This window comes from Petaurus breviceps, unplaced genomic scaffold (assembly GCF_028583685.1).
Source record: "Petaurus breviceps papuanus isolate PSGF00001 unplaced genomic scaffold, PetGlider_PUasm1.0 151, whole genome shotgun sequence".
Taxonomy (NCBI): Eukaryota; Metazoa; Chordata; class Mammalia; order Diprotodontia; family Petauridae; genus Petaurus; species Petaurus breviceps.
The window spans coordinates 8,279,393-8,293,952 of NW_027185712.1; the positions used below are offsets into that span (position 1 = coordinate 8,279,393).

The 14,560-nt window shown below is 37.2% G+C and overlaps 1 pseudogene; it reads left to right on the forward strand.

The window, feature by feature from the left end:
• The first annotated feature begins 5,778 nt into the window (after nucleotides 1–5,778).
• Nucleotides 5,779–6,242, forward strand: LOC138153638 (NADH dehydrogenase [ubiquinone] 1 beta subcomplex subunit 7 pseudogene; annotated as a pseudogene).
• Nucleotides 6,243–14,560: the final 8,318 nt, after the last annotated feature.

Consider the following 14,560-nt stretch of genomic DNA (forward strand, 5'->3'; position numbering starts at 1 on the left):
TCCTTCCTTCCTTCCTTCCTTCCTTCCTTCCTTCCTTCCTTCCTTCCATCTTTCCTTCTTTCCTCCCTTCCTTCCTTTCTTCCTTCTTTCTTTCCACCTTTCCTTCCTATTTTTTTCTCTCTCCTTCTTTTTTCCAATCTCCCCTTTCCCCAATCCTTTCCTCTGCCTTTCTCTCTTTTCCTCTCCTTTCTTTTTCACCTTTTTATTGCCGTTTCTCACCTCAGAACCTGGCACACAGCAGCTGTATCATACATATTGGACAGAATTGAAATAAAGAGCAGGAAGACTGGCACAAGTGTTATTTTACTTTATTTTTTTCTGCAAAGGAATCTTTGTACTGGGAAAGGTAGAGCATATATGACTGAAAGTTGAAACTAATAAACAGATAAAACAGCACATATATTCCCTCAATGAGTTTGTCACCTGAATCTGACAATATCAGTCTCAGGATATTCAAAAACAAGCAAACAAAATCTGGCTCATGTGCTTGTGAAGCTAGTTATTTTGAAAGTGGTCAAATATGGTAGAAGCAATCAAGAAAAGAAAAGAGAAAATTATCTGTTTTTAAAAAATGGATAAGAATGGATTTTGAAAACTTTAGACTTGTGAACTTGCCTTACATTCCTGGCAAAATTCAAAAATATGTAGGGGCTTTGTGGACCACTGGAGAAGTAAGCATGAACTACACACACACACACACACACACACACACACACATATGCACACAAACACATAATCAGCATAGCTGTATCATAAAATAATAATCTGATATTTTTTTCCCAAGATGGTTACTAAGCTTTTAGATGAGGAGATAAATCTGGAGATTTAGTTTAACAATATTTTAGAAAAAAAAAGTGATAAAATAGCATGCCATCCTTTGATCAAGAAATAGAGATGAAGAAAAGGTGACAGTACAATTAATTAGATACTGGTGGAAAATCAATAGTTACAGAATTTTAGTAATAAATTATTTGAATTACAGGAAGTGGAATTAAATCTTATTTTCCTAATAATATCATTAATCAATATCATTATATTAATATATGGTATAATAATATTAATATTCTTAATAATTAATTTTAATAAATTGACCACTTAATACAAATGACCTTGTATAAGTCACTTAAAACTCACTGAGTCTCAGTTTTCTTCATTTGTAAAATGAGGGAATTTGGATAGATGAATGCAAATATCCCTTTCAGCTGTAACCATCTGATTGTTTTTGATTGTTGGAGTCATTTTGGAGGGAGTTCTATAATGGAGTTCCCCTTGCATCTGTCCTTGGTCTTATATTGTTTGACAGTTGCATCAGTGATGACAACGAAGGAATCAATGGCATATGAAGTCTATTGAGGTCAAAAAACTGTTGAAGTTAGTTAACTTGTTGGATAGTAGAGTAGGGCTTGAAGAAGATATTGACTGGCAAAAACATGACATTAAATCTAATTACAAGAAACTTGAGGTAAATGTGAAGTCCATATGTGAGATTTTAAAAATCAACTTAAGTTCAAGATGGGGGGTTCCTAGACAGCAATTCATATAGACAAGATCTGTTAGCTTTATTGGACTGTACATTACATATGAGTCTACAATGTAACATGACAACTACAGCTAAAAAGAGAAATTTTGATCTTGGACTATATTACAACAATGGTATCCAGAATATGGAAAGTCATAGCATCATTGTAATCTACTCTGTATGGTCCACATCTGGAGTATACTTTTAGTTTGGGGAACTCTATTGTAGTGTCACACCCATGATCTCCCTCATAAATCTCCCTTTATTCCTACACACAGTAGCACAATATAGTGTTATGTTGTGAGAATGGATGAAAATCTACTGAAAGCTCTAGTTCACAAGCTCCAACCAGCATGTTTCTTTTACTAGCTAATCAGTGGATACATTGGTTTAAAGGGAAAGACGAATGAACATCCTAGGAAGTGAACTGGCAATCAATATTTGCACCATACTCAGATACTACCAATTGTGCAGAGGAATGAACATAGGGAACAAGTGTTCGGGAACCACTCATGATAGGATGTGTGGATACAAAATGGGTATGGTCAGAGTACAGTATATGCAGAGACAATTCATCTCTCAGACGCTAATGTCCTCAGGTGAAGTCATCAGAAAAGGCACATTGTCTTTTTTTGTTCATTTTTTTTACTATTGATCTACTTTTTGTGGGATGTTTCCAGTGTTATATGCCTACAATGGTATAGATTCCTTTTCATGGTGTTCAATTCTAATATTGCTGAACGTCTCTGATTCTGGCATTTAATATGATTACTGTTATTCTATGCTAAAGTCTGCTAATCTTCTGCCACCACATACTCAGGAGGAAACCAGCTCTTTTGCTTAAGAGTCCCAGGGGCCATCATTAACTCCAACTTCTAACCAGACAAATTTAGCCAACTAGGTAAAAAGGCCCTTAGGCATTTTAGTCTCTGCCTTTTGAACTTTTTTTTTTTTCCTGTCTCAATCTCCTATCCCACATGGTGCTAGAAAATTCCTTTCAACTTCCAGCTTACTACTAACTGTTAGGTTACATCCTTTCAAAACATCTCAGGTTCCCACTTAGCAATACTGCAAAGGATTTGTGTGGAGGTTGGGTGACAAGTTTCTTTCAAGCTCCTGTGGTTCCCCTGGAATCTAAGAAAAATCAACTTGGTAAAGAGCTGGATGTACTACTGGATTACTACTCAGGTAGCCCTCTGGTTCCTTTCTTCTGCATTCTTAATTTTGTTATGTGCATCTATAATTAAGAAATCACTGGTGTCCTTACACTAAGTGAAAGAAGACTGAGAAGCTGTGTAGTTTCCAGAGAATGATGACCAGGATGAGAAATCTTGAGATAATTTGTTGTTATACAGTCATTTCAGTTTTATCCAATTCTTCATAATCCCATTTGGGGTTTTCTTGGCAAAGATACTGGAGTGGTTTGCCACTTTCTTCTCCAGTTAATTTTACAGATGAGGAAACTGAGATTAACAGGGTTAAATGACTTGCCCAAGATCACACAGGTAGTTAATATCTGAGGCCAGATTTGAACTCAGGAATACTCATCTTCCTAATTGCAGCCCAATGCTCAAGCCCCTGCGTAACTTAGCTGCCCCGAGATAAGAGCATATGGGAAATGGCTGCAGGACCTGTAAATATTTAGCCTACAGGAGACTTTGTGTAGACATTATAGCTGTTTTTCAAATACTTTAAAGTGTCTAAGGTGGAAAAGGTTTTTGTTGGGTTTTTTTGCTGTCCCCCCCCCAAAAAAAAAACTAGAAGAAAATTTGTTGAAGAAGTTGAAGAAGCATGTTTACTTTTGATATAAAAAAATATTCCTAACAAGTAGAGTCAAAAGTAGAATAATCTATGAGGGAAATAGTACATTCTCCCTCACTAAAGATTTTTCAAATAAAAGTTAGATTACCATTCATTGGAGATATTTTAGATATAATTCTTAGTTAGGTACTATTTGAAAGTAATAGTTACTGATGGGTCAGTTTACATGTGGCATACAGAAACTAATTCCTAGGCCCTGAATCCATAAGCTTTGGACACACACACACACACACACACACACACATACACACACAAAACCTATTAGGTGGCTAAATCGCAATACCCTATGGATGTCTCTAAGGGAGGTTGTGAATGAAAGACATTGAATGAATAAATATTTTTGAGAAGGCACAGTAGGCAGAATGTCAAAAGGGAGCTTAGTGGTTGCTGTTGAACATGCTTCCAATATTTATTACAGTAGATACAATGTTGGGCTATATATACTCCCCATGGGATGGCATGATTGTTAATGAGATATCGTGCTGTGCATTTACTTATTCCATCCTTAAATCCTTGAAAACCCCAGACTCATCATAGGCACCATGATGCAACCCCTCATTAAGCAGTTTAAGAAAGAAAGAACTTTTAATTAGGTGGTTTGATAAAAATTCTGACTCATAATGGATTATATAAGCTTTCTGTTCAGCAATAATTTCTACTACTAAGTGAATCTGTTGGGACTTGATCTCTCTGATAGCCTGATAAATAAATGCATGTATCAAAGAGATTGCTGAAGATGCAGGCATCATTTTCCCCCTGATCTTACCCACTTACCCTGATTTGACAACTGTCTGAACACTTTTACACATATAGAACTGCTCATCTTTCCTCCTTTTGATACTGTTTTAAGAAGATAAGAGAAGTGTCTCTCCTATTACCTTCCAGTGTAAATTCTAACTTTTAATCTCTTGATCAGACTTCCCTAAACTGGATGTGTATGAGAAAAGACCTATTTTTAATTTCCCCAGAGTCTTAAGATACTTGGGATAGTGTGGGGAGTTGAGCTAGGGGGTGATGATAATTAAGTTCCTGAGCTGTGAGTGTTAGGATGCTGAAAATTAATTCCTGAAGTGAGGGGAAGTGTCGCTATGGACTGTCTGCCCATCCCCAAAGGATATCCTCAGCATACCACAAAGAGGGATGTCTGTGGACTCAAATTTTGGTAACAGATCATAAACTTGGAATGGCAATATAGTATTATAGTGGGAGAAGACTTTAATTATGTGCAAATCTGATGAAGTTCTTGTTCTTTGTACAATATAGAGTAGCTACCAATTTATTCACTTTGCTTAATTATAATTTCATCCTTTAAAAATGGAGGAACAAATGAAGTTAATTACTATTCTGGATTTAATTCTCACTAACAAGGAGAAACCAGTGATTGGGGCACAAATGATGGAGACTTTAGGGTGAAGTGATTACTTGATCTAAGAATTTGTTATACAGGAGAGGAAATATGGGCATAGTCTGTCAAATATACAATATTTGAAGAGGACAGATAACAAAGAGTTCAGAAAAAGAATAATTATTATCCCTTACTCTGAAATTATATAAGGACTCCTATGATATCCAAGATGACATGGTAGTTTTTTTATATAATTATTCAAACAATATATATTCAAAAGAACAATATATGTGCTACATCTATACAAATTAAAACCAAATCAATAGAACAAGAAGGCAAATAAGGCAGGAACCTCAAAATATCATGTCAGAGAATGTAAATTCCTGAAGCTCCCATTCAACCTTGCTACACTCAGCCCACCCTTTTATACTAGAACAGAGCTGTTACATGGTAGTGAAGAACCAATTAGAGAAAGAGCCTTCCTTGTCCAAGTACAACAGAGCACAAAAAGCATAGATCAGGTCAGCATTTTCTTCTTAGAATTTACTCTGGACAGGAAACTAACAAAGATTGAACATGTCCTAATGAAAAGCTTTTGAATAAAGAAGGAAAAATGGACCATCACAATGAAAGCAAGAGGGACCAATGGGTCCAATAGGTGTTACTAGTGAAAGAAAAAGGCTGAAAGTCAAAAACTCCAAAAGAGAAAATTTGATATTTAAGTGAGTAAACAGAGAGTGGGGTCCATGAAGACTAAAGGGAATATATATAAAAATTATAAAGTCAAAATATATTGAATGTATCATATGCTAATCAGGTATAATGGCTCAGCAGACAGAGTGCTGGATCTAGAGTCAGTAAGTCCTAAGTTCAAATCTGATCAAAGACAATAATTGTGTGGCCCTGCACAAATCACAGTTGATTTCCTTTTTTTTCCTTATATGTAAATTGAAGACATTAATAGAACTTACATTCCAGGGGTGAGAGGGTAAAATGAGATAGCTAAGATATGCATAAGAAATTTTAAAGTGCTATATAGATGCTAGTTTATTATTAAAATTATTATTTTATGGCCTCACAGGCTGCAGCAGCAATGGGTTCGCACCTGACTCGCGCTACTTTTGAGACCCGGAGGTGGAGCACGACCCATTGCACATGCCTACCTTTCCCCCATATCATGGCTTCCAGGCACTCAAGGAGCAAGTGATGGTGGCCACACAGCAGGAAATGAATGATGCACAGCAGCTTCTGCAACAGCAGGATTACTGCACACACCATCTCATCCAGCTACTGAAGTGTAAGCGGGACAGTTTTCCAAACTTCCTGGCCTGTGGCCATGAGAAGTATGTCTGGGACCTCTGCGAGCACCAGGACTATGTGGGCCACATGAAAGTGTTTGAGCGGGAACGGCGTTTGCTGGCACGACAGAAGCGGCAGGCGAAGTGTGAAGCTTCAGAGTCAAAATAGTCACAATTTTACTGAGACCCCAGCTCTTCCCCCATTACCATGTACCAGCTGGATAAATAAACACTATTTTGACCTTCCAGGCCCACTCAACGGCCTTTGTTTGCCAACACAAGCACCACCCATCTGTATACTGGGGGCCTCAGGTCTTCCCTGACCAGCCCCACCCCTAACTCTCTCTCCCCAGTAGGCTCCTTCTAGTACCTGAGAAGACCTTTTGGGAGAAGGCAAAGGATAGACACATAGGGTACAGATGGCCCCTGAAGCCTGAGCTCTCCTTAATGACTATCCTGAACTTTACAAGGTTTCTCTGCTTTCAGCCATACCATGACTAGAGGTAGCCTCCAGCAAGCACCCATGTTTATACTTGGAATATTTATGTCTCCTCTTAACTTCAAGCTGAGTAGGCACCCTGATGTTTATTTTCCATGGCATATCAAGGACAGACTTTCAGCATGCTTGGTGAGGCTTCTGTATATAATTGATGTGAAGATAAAGATTATACACATGCAAGATTAGGTGTATGTAAATACCCACAATAATTAAGCTATTAAAGTATAATTCACAAAAAAATTATTACTTTATTATATTATATTAACTGTCAAAAGAAATATACAAAACAAAAACAAGACTCTATTTGAAGAAAATAATTTTACAGATTCCCCATAGGTCATGGCACAACAAAAAAACTCTGGAAGTTTTGGAAAAGAATAATAAAACCAATTAAAAGCACAGTAACAGGAAAACTGCATCAGGGATTAGTGTGCTTGGAGAGAAACCAATGGAAAACAAAGAGTGAATAATTGGCATACCTGATGGATTCATTCTCATGTAGTAGGGTCTCTGAAAATGACAGATTTGGAGCTAAAATATTGAAATGGAAGAAAATCTGACAGAAGAGCAGGGAAATATAACAATTTGAGGGGGAAAAAAACAGCAAGTACTTTATTCCAGTCAAAGTGACTGTTCTGGAAGACTGGGTTGTGAAGAAAAAAAGAAGGAACATTGGCAATCCAGAAGAGACAGAAAGAGAAGGAAAAATGTACTCTAATGCCTAAATATTATACTGCAGTAAATGATAAGAGGAAACTACACAGAACTATTGAATGGAGATGAGAAAGTATTTATTGATTGCCTTATACAGCGGTGAGAGAGTCATACTTGAAACACTAAGGAACATAATTATTAAATTTTACAATTTAAGCAATAAATTACAATTTTTTCAAGTAGTCAAAAGATAAGACCTTGTGTATGAAGGAAATGTCAATCGAGATAGACTAAGATTATTCTGTAGCAATCATAAATCAATGAAAAGAATGGCAGAGAATATTCCAAAATCAAAGGAGCTTGAGTCAGTCCCAGATAATGTATCTTTTAAAGTTCAGCTTACTCATCTAAATAAAAATATATCAATCATTTAAAAAGAGAGACATTTAAATTTTTCCTGAAAATAGAAGGTATGAACAGAAAATCTGACTTGCAAATATTCTAATTAGCAGGAACACTAAAAAGCAAAAAAAAAAAAAGAATAATTATCAAGGGAAAAAAATGGGCTACCCTACAGATTCCGACCTTGCTGCCATTCACCTCTGACCACCAGTAAACTGCCTTTGGAAACTCCATATTTTTGTAATTCCCTTGGGTCAAAGGAAACATTTGTCTTTGGGTACCTTAGAAGAAAGAAATTCTGAAAATAGAAAAATAAACAATTTTAATGAAGAGCAAAGGAACAAGTAATCTTAGTGTAATATACACAGGGACCTCATCTACCAGAGCAATTATAAAGAAGATAAAAGCAAAGGCCAGGAACAGATAACAAATACAAAACTGTGACATACGCCTATAAGCAAAGTGTCAGGAGTGTTAAAGTTCAGAATTAACTGAGACAGAGTCTAGCAAAATCTAGGGAGAACTTTTTTAAAAGTTTTTTTTTTAAAGCTCTGTTGAGATGAAGATTGGTGATAATAAATTCTAATTTTATTTCTGTTTGTCTGTTTTCCCTGTTAAGGACAAAAATATTTGGAATAGTAAGGAAAGAGAAAAACTTAGGGCACATTAAGAGAGATTTAGAGCTCAGGAATAGGTAGTAAATAGTTCTTTTATACTCCATTCTTGTCACAACTCATTTAGATCATTCTTTTCAGTTCTAGGCACCACATGTTAAGAAGTACATTGATAAATGGTATAGTGACCAGAGGAGAGCAACCAGAAGAGCTGAGGGCCATAAGATCAAACTATGGGAGGATTAGGTGAAAGAAGAGGGGATGCTTGTCAGCATCTATCCACCCTCCTCCCAACACTGAGCTCCCAAAGATATTCTGCATACTTTGTCAATGCTTTCCAAATCATAGCTCATGAGCTCCTAAATGTTGCATCTCTTTTTACCAGCCACAATACATCCCTTGTGGTAGCCAGGGGGTACAATGGATAGAATGTTGAACCTGAAGTCAGGAAGATCTCATAATACATCTATATCTATATCTGTGTCTTTATCTATATATCTGCCTCAGGTATGTGACCCTGAGTAAGTCAAAACCCCATTTACCTCAGTTTCCTCATCTGTAAAATGAGCTGAAGAAGGAAATGACAAATTACTCCAATATCTTTGCCAAGGAAACCCCAAATGGGTCAACAAGAGTCAGATACAACTGAAAACCCATTGAGTGGCAACTACACATAATACTTCATTAGTCAAAGTAAATGCTCTTAAGAAAATGGTATAATGATAAAAGTAAAAATAGAACATTTTCCCCATGAAATTGGAACTCATTATCTCACAAAAAAACATATTCTTAGTAGAAAGAGTGTATATTCATAGAGATTGCACTTGGAATAGGTGCATTTGAGGAACCTATTTCACTATGGTATGCACTTGAAGGGAAAAACTCATGCCCCTGACACATCAGAAAAACTGATGTCTTTTGGTACTGTAATCCTGCTTCTTTCTATTAGCCTTCACCCAATCAAGTATAGCATCTCTGCTCTCCCTCTGCCCCCATACACGCACCTTCACCAGATGTATAATTACACATAGTTGGTCTTTATCTATGCAGTCATATGAGGATCACATTGTACCCTATCTACCATACAAAGGGACCTTGTAGACCCCTCTACTGCAGGAGAGTTCTACTCATCTTTCACCTTGTTACTTCTTCATATTGGTCTTCAGATACATACCTTTTGAGGTGTTATCTTTAGAACCACATAAACCTCTTTCCATTTTCAACTAGAGTTTCCTTTGTCTGATAAATCTCTCCTCCATTTGAGGAGGCATTATAGTTCTCTTAGCTCTCTCAGGCAACATGGTTGGAGCACATCATCAGTCAAGATATGATAGGCAGTATAAGATTCCTACCTAAAATAAGTGCTTTTGAAATTCTTCTTGGAATTCCTTTCTTAATTACTTTCTTTTCGGTTACTTTTGAAATCTTAATGTCAAATTTCATATATTTTTTTATCAGAGATCTTCCTCTGTTCTTAGTATATTTCTATTACTTCCCTTCTCTCAGTTGAAGCAAATATTCCGTGGTTTCTACTTAATAAGGGAAAAAAAAGGTGATGGGGCTAAATGAGCCAGTTGATAAATTGGTGTCAGCTCCAGATTCAGGAGCTCTGTTCTATGCAAGTAAGAAGTTACGGGACAATAAAAGAAGACTGAAAAGGTCAAAGTTGGGCAACTTTTATTTTGTTTTATTTTACTACCAGCAACAGTACATAGCATGACTTCTCAAAATTGAAAGAAGATGAGGGAAGATTAAAGGGGAATATGATGTTTAGTTTTAAGTACAGAAAAGATTGAATTAACTTCTTAGGATTGAGCCCAGAGTTTAAAACCAAGAGCAATGGGGAGGAGTTGCAGTGTTAGAATTTCTGGTATGGCAAATTTCTTAATAGGTAAAGCTTTCAGAGGCAGCATGGGTTGCATAAAGAATTGTGTTCTCAATCATAGGAAGTTTCCAATAAAGTCTTATTAATGTCTGACATAACATGCACCACTTGAACTAAATGGTCTCTAAGGTTTCTACTATCTCTGAGTTTATCACAGGTCCATAGATTTAATGATGGAAGGGACCTCAAAGTTCACATAGTGTAACCCCTCAAATTAATTGTGCAAACTACTTGAGCCAAGCAATAATTCTGAAGTGATTTCAAATTTTGATGATAGTACTATGTGTTCTGTTAAAAACCAAAGCTCTAGGGGCAGCTAGGTACCACAGTGAATAGAGTAACAGCCCTGAAGTCAGGAGGACCTGAGTTCAAATCCGACCTCAGACATTTAACACACTTACTAGCCATGTGACCTTGGGAAAGTCACTTAACCCCAGTCAACCTTCACAAAAAAAAAACCAGGGCTCTACTCTTTGCCAGATAAGACCAAACTTAGCTAGTTTCTCCAGATTTACTTAATATTCTGTCAACTGGTTACTGTATTCCACCTCATACAAATGTGTTCTGTTACTCTTTTGTTGTGTTTTTAACTCAATGAATTTTTATTTTTTTTAAAGGAATCTTACTTGAAAGAAAGAGAAAAAGCTGTTAGGTCGTAAGGATTATATTTGACTTTAAATATTTTTTTTTTTATTTTGAGCTCAAAACCCAACAACAATAAGAAGTTCCATGTGACAATACACCAAAGGATCATTTTATATGACAATCAAATTTCCATTTCATACCACATGCTTTTTTAAAAAAAGGTATGTGATAAATTCATCACTTCACTATGAAAAGTTTCCTGCTTATCTGAGCTTCTTTTCTGTGCATTAAAAAAAGTATTGTTTTTTCTATCAATATTATTGCTAGTGTCATTGTCCTCATATAAATTGTTCTTTTCCCCCCACTTCTCTCGACATTAGTTTCTTCTTCCAAGGACTCTATGGGATTTTTTTTTCCTTTTTGGAGGGCAATTGGGGTTAAGTAACTTGCCCAAGGTTGCACGGCTAGTATTTTTGTGTGGGTGTTAAATGTCTGAGACTGGAACCGAACTGGGTTCCTCCTGACTCCGGAGCCAACGCTCTACTCACTGTGCCACTTAGCTGCCCTTACTCTATGGGATTCTATATTTTGTCACTTATTATGGCATAGTAATATTCCATTATATACATATTTCACAATTTATTCAAATATCACTCAATTTAAAAGTACCCCATTAGTTTCCATTCATTCATTTAAATCTTTACTTTTTTCTTTCTCTTCCTTTTAATCATCTTTTTGCTTCTTAAGGAAGTATAGTTTTCTTGTAATTATTCACTCCCTGATATTTTCCATCTTATTAACTCCTCTCTCCCTTTCCCCACCTGCTTCCTTACAGTCTGATGTATTTCCAAATCAGAATCTCTGTGTGTGTCTGTATGTTCAATCAGACAGGTAGGTTGAGCAGAGAGAGAGAGAGAGAGAGAGAGATCATAAATATACCAGGAAAATGTATCATCTTGATACCTAATAGCTGTGTGACCCTGGAAAAGTCACTTAGCCCTGTTTGCCTCAGTTTCTTCATCTGAAAAATAGGCCGCAGAAGGAAATGACAAACCATTCCAGTGTTGTTGTTAGTTTTTTTGTTTTTTTCCAAGAAAACCCCAAATGAAGTCATAAAGAATCAGAAACCTTCTTTGTCCTCATTTAAAGTGGTTTGAAAATTTTGACCAGTTGTGAGATAAGAGCAAGGTTCACTGTTACCACCTACTCCTTCCTCCTGGTTTGTAAAATCTACACATGCTCCAAAATATGAGAAACAGCAAGCTCTGTCCTCTTAACACTGGTGTATTCTTTTTATGTTCCCGTTTCTTTCCCCTCTTAAAAATCTCACTATAGAATCAATCTGCTAACCAGTGCTTTATTTATTTGTCTCACTCAATAACTTTTCAAGACGTTAAGGTTCCAAAGGAACAGCTGTTTCTCTTCCCCACTATTTGAATGTTAGTACTTCATTATCTTCATTTGGTTTTAGCTTTTTAGATTACTCATATGAATTTACTTTTCTATACTTCTCTTAATATTTGTGATGTGTTTCAAGATTCTATTCAACTCCTCTCCCCTCTCCACATCAGAAATGCTTTACAGTGTTCTTTTATCTGGGTTAAAACCCAGTTAAATAAGTATACACTACAAAATCATGGTCACAATGTATAATTGGAGTTAGGGTAAGATGGAGTAATCAGAAGGGGACCAGAACTTTTTTATGGTACTTGGGCCACTTGCTTCTAACACAATCATTCCCTATCTTTTAAGAGGATAGAGTGATGGAGATTGGATGACCAGTCCCAAGAATTTTTTTTCCTTTGTATTATAATACTGTTGATACACTGCAAGTCTACTTCAGTGTTCAGCTCTGAATTTAGCAACTAATCTTCTAAATCTGACTTTGAAACCTCTCCATTTCTTGTTTTTGGGGGAAGAGTGGTTGAAGGAAGGAGCCTCTTTTAAGCAGAAAGCAGATTTGCTAAAACTTGAGTTCAGATCTTGCCTTTGACACATACTGACTGTGTATTTGGACATGTTACTTTAACTCTTAGTGCTCTAGACAGCTGTAAGGTGAGAAGTTGAAAAAAGGTATTCTTCTCTGTTGGCAAACAGAATTTCTGATGGGGAGCTTGCCACAATGATGAAGTCATTAACCTAGCAAAAAAAAATGATGCAAATATTGCATATATAATGGAAAAACTGAAGAATGCATATTGTCATCACCTACATCACCATTATTATCATCATCACTGATAGTGGGTGCTCTCACACCAGACCAAATCACAACCCATCAAGGTTTTCTAATCAATGTAATTATTGTATGTGTTCATAAATAAAGTCTCCACACAGAATTTATCCAGTATGCTGAAGTCTTCCTCTAGGTATTTTCATGTTTTACTGATATCAGTTTAATGCAGAGTGTGTCCATATCTCATCCTTCAATCTTGCTATGATGCTGATCCACTTCCCTTTCCCAATCATCCATGTTATTTATTACATATTTTCAATTATTCACATTCAGTTCATCATGGGCAATGTGCTATGACACATTTACAGTAATAATGAATCTCAAAACACCTTTGTATCACCTATAATTTTGCTTCTTTTGAGATGTATCATGATTCATAGTTGTATAGCATTGTTACGAAAAAAATATTGGTGTTTAAGAAGATAAACTTGGAAGCAGGACCTCCCCACTGTTCCAGCTCCACCTTCCGCAATCCATGTAAAAAGGGGACTCTAAAAAAACTTTGGAGATGCAGAACCCACAAAATGACACAGAGAAGCTAACCTCCCACTGAGGACAGCCCAGCAGGCCAGCAGGAATCGGCTAGCGTGGTGCTCTGGGAGCTGAGCCCAGCCCCATGCCAAGACTTTAGCTCCAGGGAGGGCCCAACCAGCCGCCAGCCTGAGGGACTCCACATCAGCAGCAGCTATGGCCATTTCCAGATTTATCAACACGTAGATGTGAAGGACAAAGTGAGAGGTGAATGCAGTCTGCACTTTGGGGCCCAGTAAGTGGGAGTGCAGGGGCTTTTGCCCCAGGGGCGAGAAGCCACTGAGACCCCCCACCCCTCCTGCACAGCCAGCTAGCTCCATGTGGCAGCTTCAGCTCCTGGCCTGCAGAGTGTAAGGGGACCAAGGACCAGTCTGAGGGGTAATTGCTCTTGCTTTAACCTTCTTGGATCTGGATTTCAGTCTAGGGTGGAGGTCCTGGGGTGTGTGTCCAGTTTGCCAGAGCATGTGGAGACCTCGGAGAGGGCACCCATCTAATACCTCTGGCAGCTGAGACAACCCCAGTGTTTGGGAAGAAAGCTCCCCTGTCTGGTGGCAGAGTCCTACTGTGGCAAAAAGCCCAGGGGTCAAGTGACTGAGGGGAAACATGAGCAAGTAAAGGAAACAAAGAAGATAGAAGATTCCAACATTAGACTCCTATTTGGGGGACAAAAAGGAGCAAAGCATGGAACAGGAGGAAGACAGTGAAGTAAGAACTCCTGCACCAAAAGCTTCAAAGGAAAATACAAGCTGGTTACAGGCCATAGAGGACCTTAAGAAGCAGATAAGAGAAGTGGAGGAAAAATTGGGAAGAGAAATGAGAACAACGCAAGAAAATTACGAAATGAGAGTCAACAGCCTGACTGAGGAAAATAACACCTTAAGAAACAGATTAACTCAAATGGGAAAAGAGGCTCAAAAATGCAATAAGGAGAAGAATGCTTTAAAAAGCCGAATTTGCCAGATGGAAAAAGAATCTCAAAAGCTCAATGAGGAGAATCATTGCTTCAGAATTAGATTAGAGCCAATGGAAGCTAATGACTTTATGAGAAATCAAGATGCTGTTAAACTGATCCAAACAAATGAAAGAATAGAAGGCAGTGTGAAATATCTCATGGGAAAAACAACTGACCTGGAAAATAGATCCAGGAAAGCTAATTTAAAAATTATTGCACATC